Below are 9922 nucleotides of genomic sequence, written 5' to 3'. Positions count from 1 at the left end.
ATATGAGAGAGAGACAGAGAGAGAGTGAGAGAGACAGAGAGAGAGAGAGAGCAGACAGAGAAAGAGAGACAGAGAGACAGAGAGAGAGAGAGAGAGAGAGAGAGAGAGAGACAGAGAGAGACAGAGACAGAGAGAGAGACACACACAGAGAGAGAGACAGAGAAAGAGAGACAGAGAGACAGAGAGACAGAGACAGAGGCAGAGAGAGGAAGAGAGAGCAGAGAGATAGACAGAGACAGAAAGAGAAAGACAGAGACACCAGAGAGACAATGGGAGAGAATGTGTGTGTGTGTGTGTGTGTGTGTGTGTGTGTGTGTGTGTGTGTGTGTGTGTGTGTGTGATATTTTCCAACTTTTCAGGGACTACTTTTCTTTCTCAATGATGAAAATCTGAGTTATAATAACATTCCAGTTTGTTAAACCTGGCAGGATGGAGGTCAAGTTGCTTATTTGAGCACAAAAATAGTTTCATGCTCCTGGGGACTGGTTAACTTTATATTTCTTCACTGTCTCTGAAATATTTTTTGGGTAACTTCCTTATGAAACTAATAACAGTGTTTGATGCTGCAACAAGGATCTAGCAATCTGTGTGTTTACTACATATCTGACTCAAATACCTTTGCTAGGATAATATAAAAAAGTTGGTCTTATAATTGAATTAAATTGATTTTAATCAATCCTTCAACATGCATTTATTAAGAGACTGTTATGTGCCAGAGACTGGGAATACAAAGATAGCAAGATAACAGTTCTACCTTTAAAGAACAGACTTTCTAACCAATGGAAGCACATGTAGATTATAAACAAAATAAATACATATAATGGGGTCTGTGTGGAACTCTTTGTACCTGAAGATCTCTCTGATTAGTTAATTTGAGAGAGTGTAGCACCCATCCTAGACCCTTTCTCAATTAACTAATCAGAGAGATCTTCAGGTTCAAAGAGAAAGCATTTACTTAATCCCTACAGGGAAAGGCCCAGACAGGCACCTGGGAGCCACCACAAATCCTGGCCTGTGGTCTTGAACCTGATCAGCCAGAAGTAGGACAGCTGGTTAAATAGGAAAAGACCTTTCCATTGGATAGACCAAAAGGATGTAACCATCCTGGACCAATGGTCACCAATGTTGTCCACTCCCACAGGTCACATAACTTCCTGCAACTTCCTATTTACCTCCTGAAACCCAGGGTCTGACCCTCCAGAGATCACATGACTCCCTTCAGGGTCCCTCCAGAAACCAGAGTTCCTGATTAACCAGCTTTGGGAACAGGGATCATGTGACTTAGTCTCAATACTGAGAAACACTTCATCCAATCAGTTCCATTCAAGCCTCATGGAGGAGCTGATGCTTCAGCTAAGCTTTGAAGGAATCACAGGAGTCTAAGAGGTTAAGATAAAGAGGGAATTAACTCTAGGCATGGGAATAGCCTGTATAAAGCATGATATATAAAAGATTTGCTAGCCATAACTTCTGAGTAATTAATCATTTTATGAATCATGCTAGCAGATAATTAATAAAGGGTAGATTACATTCTAGAATGCCAAAGACTTCTCATGAACCCAACATTCATATGTCCTTGGAAGAGTGGGTATTCCTAAGGGTGAAAATTAATTTTGATTGGTTAACAAGTAATAAGAGAATGAATATTATAATGAGAGGTGTGGAAGATGTGACTGATCACTCAGTCTTGCTCAAAGAGACTTATCTATACCCATATCATCTCATTGAGGATAATCTAGACAGAGAGGAAATTCACTTATACCCAGACCTGAGTAAAACCCAATGGGTCAGAATCCATCAATTCACCTAAACTAAAATTTCTTTATCTTTTGAACAGATCTGAGATTTCCTAGTGGGAATTGTTTGCCCAAGATTTCATCTCTTTATCATGCTTGCCCTTCAAAGACTGATTGAATAGCCTCGAGGAGATAAGGAAATAGAGTATAATTATTTTTGAGAATCTTAGTCCTAATTCAATACTTAGTTATTAATATGAGAGCAAAAAAATAATTTCTCTCTAAAGAGAGTATAGGGTCCTAGATTTAGACATGGAAGTCTTAAACTCAATGTTTCCAAAGCATGCTTCCTTAGTCCTCCCCCTTCCTTTCCACTCCTACCCATCTAAAAAGCTTCCTTATTCTCAAGAGCACTACCATCCTCCCAGACACCTTGGCTCTTACAAGCCATCCTCAACTTCCTACTCTCTCATCCCTCCCTGCCCCAGCCAATCTGTTTGCCAAGTCCTAGCAAATTATCTTCTTTCTTCTGACAGTTGTCATCACCTTGGTGTGAACCCTCCTCATCTCCCACCTAGACTACTATACTAACTTGCTTTGGGGTAACCTCCTCTCATTTCTCTTTTCACCCTAGTCCATCCTCCTTTTGGTTGGCCAAGTGCAGGTCTGACACTCACCCTCTTACTCAGAACAATCGAGTGGATCCCTGATCACCTCTAGAATCAAATGTAAAATACTCTTCACAATACCCTTTGGATACTGACCCCTTTTCAATCTTTGTAATTTTATAGTCAGGGGCATACGGGGCATTCAGGGAAGATGGTGAGGACTGGTGTGAGGGCTTGTCAAGCCTTTTTTAGAGCTACTCATCCATCTTTAGTATCTCAACTTCATCCAACTCTCGCTTGTGGCTCCAAGAAACTATAGTATGAGCAGTGGCCATACCCCAGCAATACCACTTTTAAAAATGAATTAATTTAATTAATTTTTACAAGAAGTTTTATGCATAAGTAATTTTCCAGCATTGATAATTGCAAAACCTTTTGTTTCAACTTTTCCCCTCCTTTCCTCCACTCCTTCTCCCAGATGGCAGGTTGACCAATACATGTTAACTATGTTAAAGTATAAGTTAAATACAATATATGTATACATGTCCATACAGTTATTTTCCAGCAATACCATTTTGGCAGATGAGCTAAACCAGGTAACCTCAAACCCATCAATGAATTATAGGGTTGTCCACCCAATGCCTATGAAAAATTCTCCCAATGTAATATGTCAATTTGTTCCAATGGCTAGGAAGGCAGCTTAAGAAGGCATTTATGGTGGAACACTTAGAATTTGGTCAGATATTGAAGATGCCAAAGTTATCCACTGCATCCTGAGCCATTGTCAATCATCCTGATTTTTTTCTTGTCACTGTACTTTCATGACTCTGGAAGAGACAGTGAGACTGATGACTTTTCATAGTTCTACTTCATTTAAGTTCAATTCACCCACGTGTCAAGACATCACCTTGTGATGCCATTGGACCTCTTCTAAGTGAAGAACGAACTGTTGTGCCACAGTCTCCTTGAGCTGTTCTGCCTCAGTTTCCCTGCACTACTTTCCCTTATTGTCCTGACTGAGTTTCCCTGAATTGTTCTATCTCAGTTTCCTTACTGTTCTGCCTCAGTCCCTTAAGTTGTAAAACCCCCCTGGTTCAGTAAGACTGAGGACCATTTGCTCCAAGGTTATAAATTGTCAATGGGAGATGAGGAGCAGATCAGACTTTCTGGCTCCTAGCTCCCTCTGCTTTCAAAGAATTTGTAACACTGTCCCTCTAAGAGATAAGGTCATCCCAGATACTTCAATTAATATCCTTACTTCTGTTTCCCGACTTTGGTTTTCAGTAAGAGTTTATTGCTTTTCCCATTCTGACAGAACCAAACGGTTCTAACTTTTCCCGCTCTTGTTCTTTTCTTTGTCTGAAAAGCTATAAAGGGTTTTTCATTCCCCTATTCATCACTGGGTACTTTGAGACGAGAGTCCTGTCCAGTCAATTAAACTCTCCAATTAAGAAAATACTAAAAACTCTCTAATCTCTATCTTGCCTCAGTTTCTCCGGCATTACATTTTGGAGGCCCCAGTGAGATAATAGAGACTGACGACGGCATTAGAAATTAGAGATTACAGACCTCTTGGTCATCAAGGGCTGGGGCGGCTCAGGATCTGAGTCTATTCTTAGAAAAATCAGCCCTCTGGATTTCTCCAGAGTTTCTGGGAAAAGAAGCAGCTCTTCAGCCGTGGACACGCCTTCAGATCCATTGATTGATTAGGCTTGGGCGAGTAAGTTTTGTCTTGTTTTAGACACCTGGCCTGCCTGTTCTGTGTGGTTATGCTATAGCATCTGTAAGCTCAGAATAATAATATGCCGACGGGCATCGAAATTCTGAGCAGGGCATCATTCTGGGACGCTGGAATTTATCCTCTGGGTTTTTTTCTGTCTTTTATGTTAATGCTGTGACTGCAGTCTGTGTGAGTTTTGTTCTGTGTTCCGTGTGATATAAGTTCTATGTTCTATGTGATTTTTCTGTTTTGTTAATGTAAGAGCTCTTTTAAGTTTTAGGAACTGTTAATCTTTTAAGTTTTAAGTTTTAAGAATTGTGATTGAGAAATTTGGCAATTGGATATAAAGGACAGAAAGGTTAGACTATTCTGTCAGAAACAGCAATTGTTCAAAGATAGGAGTTTTCCTCTGGTGGTATAGACTTATATCTGTTAACTCAGCCACATTATCATGGGGAACTCTGCTTCAAAAACAATAACTCCACTTGAATGTCTTCTTAGTCATTTTTCTGAGACATTTAAACATCATGATTATGGAATATTGGGAAAAAAGGTTAAACTGAAACTGTTTTGCCAGGAGTGGCCTTCTTTTGGGGTAGGATGGCCCCCTGAGGGCTCCTTTGATAGGGAAATAGCTTGGGCGGTGCACCGAGTAGTCACAGGTGAGCCTGGCTATCCAGATCAGTACCCTTATATTGATGTTTGGCTGCAAGTTGTCTCTTACCCCATGCCTGGCTGAGGGCTGTGGCCATGACAAATGGTATTCGAGTTTTGGTCCCACAATCCCTGAGGACAGTCAAGGAAAGTCTCAAACTGCCAGCAAATTGCCTACAGGATTCTCCGGAAGATCCCTTAGATAATCCCCTTCCCCCATCTTATTTGGGTTCAGGTCTGTATCCTCCTTTGCCTGGAAATCCTGAACCTGGCCTTTCACCACCTGGGCCTTTATCCCCTTCTCTTCCTCTGCCGCCCTCTTCCCCTTCCTTTGTTTCTTCTCCTGCCTCTGTTTCTTCCTCTGCCTCCGGTTCTTTTCTTGCCGGCACACTGGGGCTTGGTATGGCCAGTACAGAAGTGCTGACTCCGGCCCCTTTGCCGACTCCCCCCCATTTCTCCGCCTGGCTCTCTGCAGCCTCTGTCTCTCGCCTTCCTGTACTAGAGGTGGAGTTGAATGCAATACTTCGGGATCTGTCCAGCCAACCCTAGTTCTCCCCAAACCTGTTCTGCCTCTAAGGGAGATGAGGGGGGCAGAAGGAGTTCCATTCTTAAAAGCGTTTCTTTTCTCTCTCAAACTCTGGGACGTGTATGAGTTTTGTGGAGTTTTGAGTTAAAGGTTTTGAAGGACAAAGCAAAGAGGAATGCAGGTTTGCATTAAGAAATGAGAAGGTATCGGAAATGTATTTGGGAATAAGAAGGAAAAGGTGGGGGGAGGGAGGAATGGGATTCTTTGTTCTATTCACTCCCCCCACCCCCACTGATTTATTTTAACAGTGGAACCTCTAGGAAAGTGATTGAAGGTTGTTTAAGGTATATTACAAGAAGGAAAGAGGAAAGTTTTTAATGGAAGGATGGAAAAAAAAAAGAGAGAGAATTTTTTTTGAATGGGGGAAGGGTGACCACATGGAATACTTTTCTATCTTCTCCTCCCCCCCAAAGGTGTTTCCTGCTGTTTTTTTTCAAACGGTGACTTAAAGAGAAAGACTCAAGTTTAGGTTAATTGATTGAATATTTGTTTCTTGATACAAAATGGGTTTTATTGTTTGAGGAATATGGTCATAAATGTGATCCATTTAATTGCTATTTTAAGAAAGATTATATTGGGTCATCCTGAGATTATTTAAAGAGCCTCAAAAATAATAGTTTTTTTCTTTTTCCTTTTGAAAAGGTTTCTGTTAAGGACAATATGCAGTTTGGGGTATTTTTCTATGTATTGGGTATTTTAAAAGCAAACTGATAATTGTTTAAGTTGTGAACTTATTGAGACAAAATAAAAAGGGAGGCCAGGAAAGCTGTATTGAGACCTGGAGGAGGATCTGTAGAAGAGCATCGTGCTCAGATTGAAGCCAGTTTTCCCTCTGAAAGACCTTCCTGGGACCCCAACTCCCAGCAGGGTGGTGCTGGGCTCTCTGCTTATCACAGATACCTTCTCCAGGGTCTTAAAGCTGCAGCCAGAAAGCCTGACATGACCAAGATTTCTGAAGTTACTCAGGGTGCAGAAGAATCCCCGGGAGCATTTATAGAAAGGTTGTATGAAGCTTACCGAACTTGTAGCACAATTGACCCAGAAGCTCCCGAGAACTATAGATCTGTGAAGTTAGTCAATCTGCTCCAGACATATGCAGAAAATTACAGAAGCAGGAAGGTTTTGAGGGCATGAATATCTCTCAACTAGTCGAGATAGCTCTGAAAGTCTCTAATACTTGAGACACATCAGGTAAAGAGTGTGCCAAGGCAGTAGTGGCAGCCATGAGAGAAGCAAACAATTTCCCTGGGAGTATTTCCCAGCCCCGTGGGCGGCAGTCATTGGGCTCAGACCAGTGTGCCTATTGTAAGAAAACAGGGCACTGGAAGAGAGAATGCCCAAACCGAAATCGTCCCAGGAATGTCCTTGCTCTAGAAGGGACAGGCTGAGGCGGCCCTGGTTCTCTTTCTCTCTCTCTAGACCCCCGAGAACCTAGGGTATGCTTACAAATTGGGGGTCAGCCTGTTGAGCTCCTGGTGGATACTGGAGCTACATACTCCGCTTTAACAAAACCTTTGGGTCCATTATCTCCGAGATCTACCTCTATACAAGGGGCTACTGGTAAAATTGTTTCTTATCCCTGGATTACTGAGCCATCTAGGACGTGGCACAGTAACCCACTCGTTCCTGGTTATGCCAGACTGCCCAGACCCATTGCTTGGTAGGGACTTGCTTCGAAAACTTCAGGCATCTCCTTTTCTGAAGACCAGGCTTCTCTAACCTTAAGTCCTCCTAGTCCGAAACATCTTCTTAAAGCTCTCCAATTTGAACATATCTTAGTGGCTTCCCCTGCTGCGTCGCCCTGTCCTGCTCACTCCCCTCTTCTTTCTCAGCTGCAAGCTGATTTCCCTCAGGTGTGGGCAGAAAATAACTCTCCAGGTCTGGCTGCTCATCATGCACCGGTGGTGGTGCAGCTTTTGGCTACTGCCTCTCCTATTTCTGTTAAGCCGTATCCTATGTCTAGGGAAGCGCTCCTAGGTATTTCTGTTCACATTAACCGATTGAGAGAAGCTGGTATCTTAGTAGCCTGTAAGTCTCCTTGGAATACCCCTTTGCTTCCAGTTGAGAAACCTGGGTCTTCGGACTATCGCCCTGTTCAGGATCTTAGGGAAGTTAACAAAAGGGTTGAAACTATTCACCCCACTCACTGTTCAGAATCTGTATGCTTTACTCAGCTTGTTACCTCCTACACATTCCGCATATACTGTTTTAGATCTAAAGGATACTTTCTTTTCCATACCCCTTGCGCCTGTCAGTCAACCTCTCTTTGCTTTTCAATGGATAGATCCCCAAGGGGAATTCTCAGGTCAGCTTACTTGGACTCGACTGCCTCAGGGCTTTAAAAATTCTCCCACACTGTTTGGAGAAGCTCTCCATCTGGACCTCCAGCCCTTCCACAAGGAGCATTCTTATTGCTCCCTGGTCCAATATGTAGACTACCTTCTCCTTGCAGCCCCTGATGAGTCTCTTTGCTTGAGGGCATCCCGTGCCCTTTTGGGACTCCTTCAATCCTTAGGTTACAGGATCTCGGCTAAAAAGGCTCAATTCTGTCTTCTTGAAGTGTCTTATTTGGGGTATGTTCTCAAGTTTGGACAACGATCCCTGTCTTCTGAAAGTATCCAGGCTATCCTGTCTATTCCAGTCCCCACTACTAAGAAACAGGTTTGGGAATTTTTGGGAACAGCTGGATATTGTCGCCTATGGATTCCTTCCCTTGCTGAGATAGCAAAACCTCTTTATTCTGTCACAGCTGGACAGGGTCCCCTTGTGTGGGGCTCTGAGGAGCAAGCTGCCTTTGATTGTCTCAGGACCGCCCTTACCAAGGCCCCTGCCCTAGCTCTTCCCGATATCACAAAGCCCTTTCATCTTTTTGTGGCGGAAGCTACATGTATTGTGAAGGGTGTTTTGACTCAAACTCTTGGGCCCTGGCGATGGCCTGTTGCATATCTCTCTAAACGTTTGGATTCGGTAGCAGCTGGGTGGCCCCCCTGTCTTAGGGCCATAGCAACGACTGCCCTCCTGGTAAAGGAAGCTGACAAGCTTTCCTTGGGCCAGTCTCTTTCTGTTTCAGCCCCTCACTCTGTGGAGGCTTTGCTCAGGTCTGCCCCTGACAGGTGGCTCTCTAACGCTCGCATTACTCACTATCAGGCCCTGCTTCTCGACCACCCCCGCCTCCCTTTCTCTAACTCGTCTGCCCTGAACCCTGCCACCTTGCTCCCAGATCCTAGTTCTGACCCGGTCCCCGTGCATGACCGCTTCCAGCTCCTTGAGGAGTCTCAGTCAGTAAAGCCTGATCTTTCTGACGTCCCGCTGAAAAACCCTGACCTGATCCCTTTTACTGACGGGAGCAGTTTTGTTGTGAGGGACACACGTGTTTCTGGGACAGCAGTGATGGATTATCCTTCTCTCTCTCCCCTTTGGTCTTCTTTCCTCCCCTCTGGGTCATCTGCCCAGAAAGCAGAAATCGTGGCTTTAACTCAAGCCTTGTGCATAGCAAAAGAAAAATCAGCTAATATCTATACTGACAGCTGCTATGCCTTTGCAACAGCTCATGTCCATGCCTCTCTTTACAAAGAAAGGGGCCTGTTGACATCCGCTGGGAGGGAAACTAAGAATAAGGCAGAGATACTTTCCCTGCTAGATTCTATCTGGTTCCCCTTCTCTGTTTCTATTATTCACTGCTCAGCTCACCAAACTGGTGAGACAATGGAAGCAGTGGAGAATCGGACTGCGGATGCAGCAGCTCGCCAAGCCGCCATCTCCTCCCCCACCTCTTCCTTGCCTTTGGCAATCGCTCCCCTTCCTCCGGTACCTGCATACTCCCCTTCAGAGGATTCTTTGGCTTCTCAGAGGGGAGGTCAGAGGGAGGGAGCTTGGTGGTACATAGAGGACAAGATTTTTATTCCACAAGCATAAAGCAGAATGCTGGTGAAGGATTTGCATGATTTCACTCATTTGGGTGAAAAGAAAATGCATCAGTTATTGAGCAGATATTATATAAAGGATGTTAGCCAATTGATCAGAAGTTACATTCATAGGTGTAACACTTGAGCTAGAGTAAATATGCAAAGAATTAAGGTAGCCCATGTGGGAATCAGGCTTAAGGGACACATCCCTGGGGAAAGATGGGAAGTAGATTATACTGAGGTACAGCCATCAACAGCTGGGTACAAATACCTGCTAGTTTTTCAGGTTGGACAGAAGCCTTCCCCACCCGAAATGAAACAGCTCTCACAGTGGTCAAAAAGATACTAAATGAGTTACTGCCCCGCTTTGGTCTTCCAGTGGCCATAGGGTCTGATAAGGGCCTGCCTTTGTTGCCAAAATATCACAAGGCATAAGCAAGGCCCTGGGCATCGATTGGAAGCTCCACTGTGCTTACCGACCTCAGAGCTCTGGACAGGTAGAGAGAATGAATAAAACACTAAAAGAATACCTTACAAAGCTCGTCTTAGAGACTCAGAGTTCTTGGGTCCCGCTCCTGCCATTTGCACTACTGAGGAGTAGATGCACTCCCAACAGAATGGGTTTAACTCCGTTTGAAATTCTGTTTGGGAGGCCACCTCCGATTTTACCCGTGGCCAGGGAACATATAATGGCTGAAGTTTCTAACTCCTCC

At 43.9% G+C, this 9922-nt stretch overlaps 1 protein-coding gene and 1 pseudogene across 1 annotated transcript in view; both read right to left on the bottom strand.

The window, feature by feature from the left end:
- Window positions 1-8553, bottom strand: part of LOC141559655 (inhibitor of carbonic anhydrase-like) — a 24164-nt pseudogene extending 15611 nt beyond the window's left edge.
- The window catches only part of LOC141562104 (inhibitor of carbonic anhydrase-like), an 82535-nt gene that overhangs the window by 48554 nt on the left and 24059 nt on the right, over window positions 1-9922 (bottom strand).

Source organism: Sminthopsis crassicaudata, chromosome 3, assembly GCF_048593235.1.
Source record: "Sminthopsis crassicaudata isolate SCR6 chromosome 3, ASM4859323v1, whole genome shotgun sequence".
In the NCBI taxonomy this organism is placed as follows: domain Eukaryota; kingdom Metazoa; phylum Chordata; class Mammalia; order Dasyuromorphia; family Dasyuridae; genus Sminthopsis; species Sminthopsis crassicaudata.
Note: the sequence above shows the minus strand (reverse complement) of the source record. Positions and strands in the feature narration are given on the sequence as shown.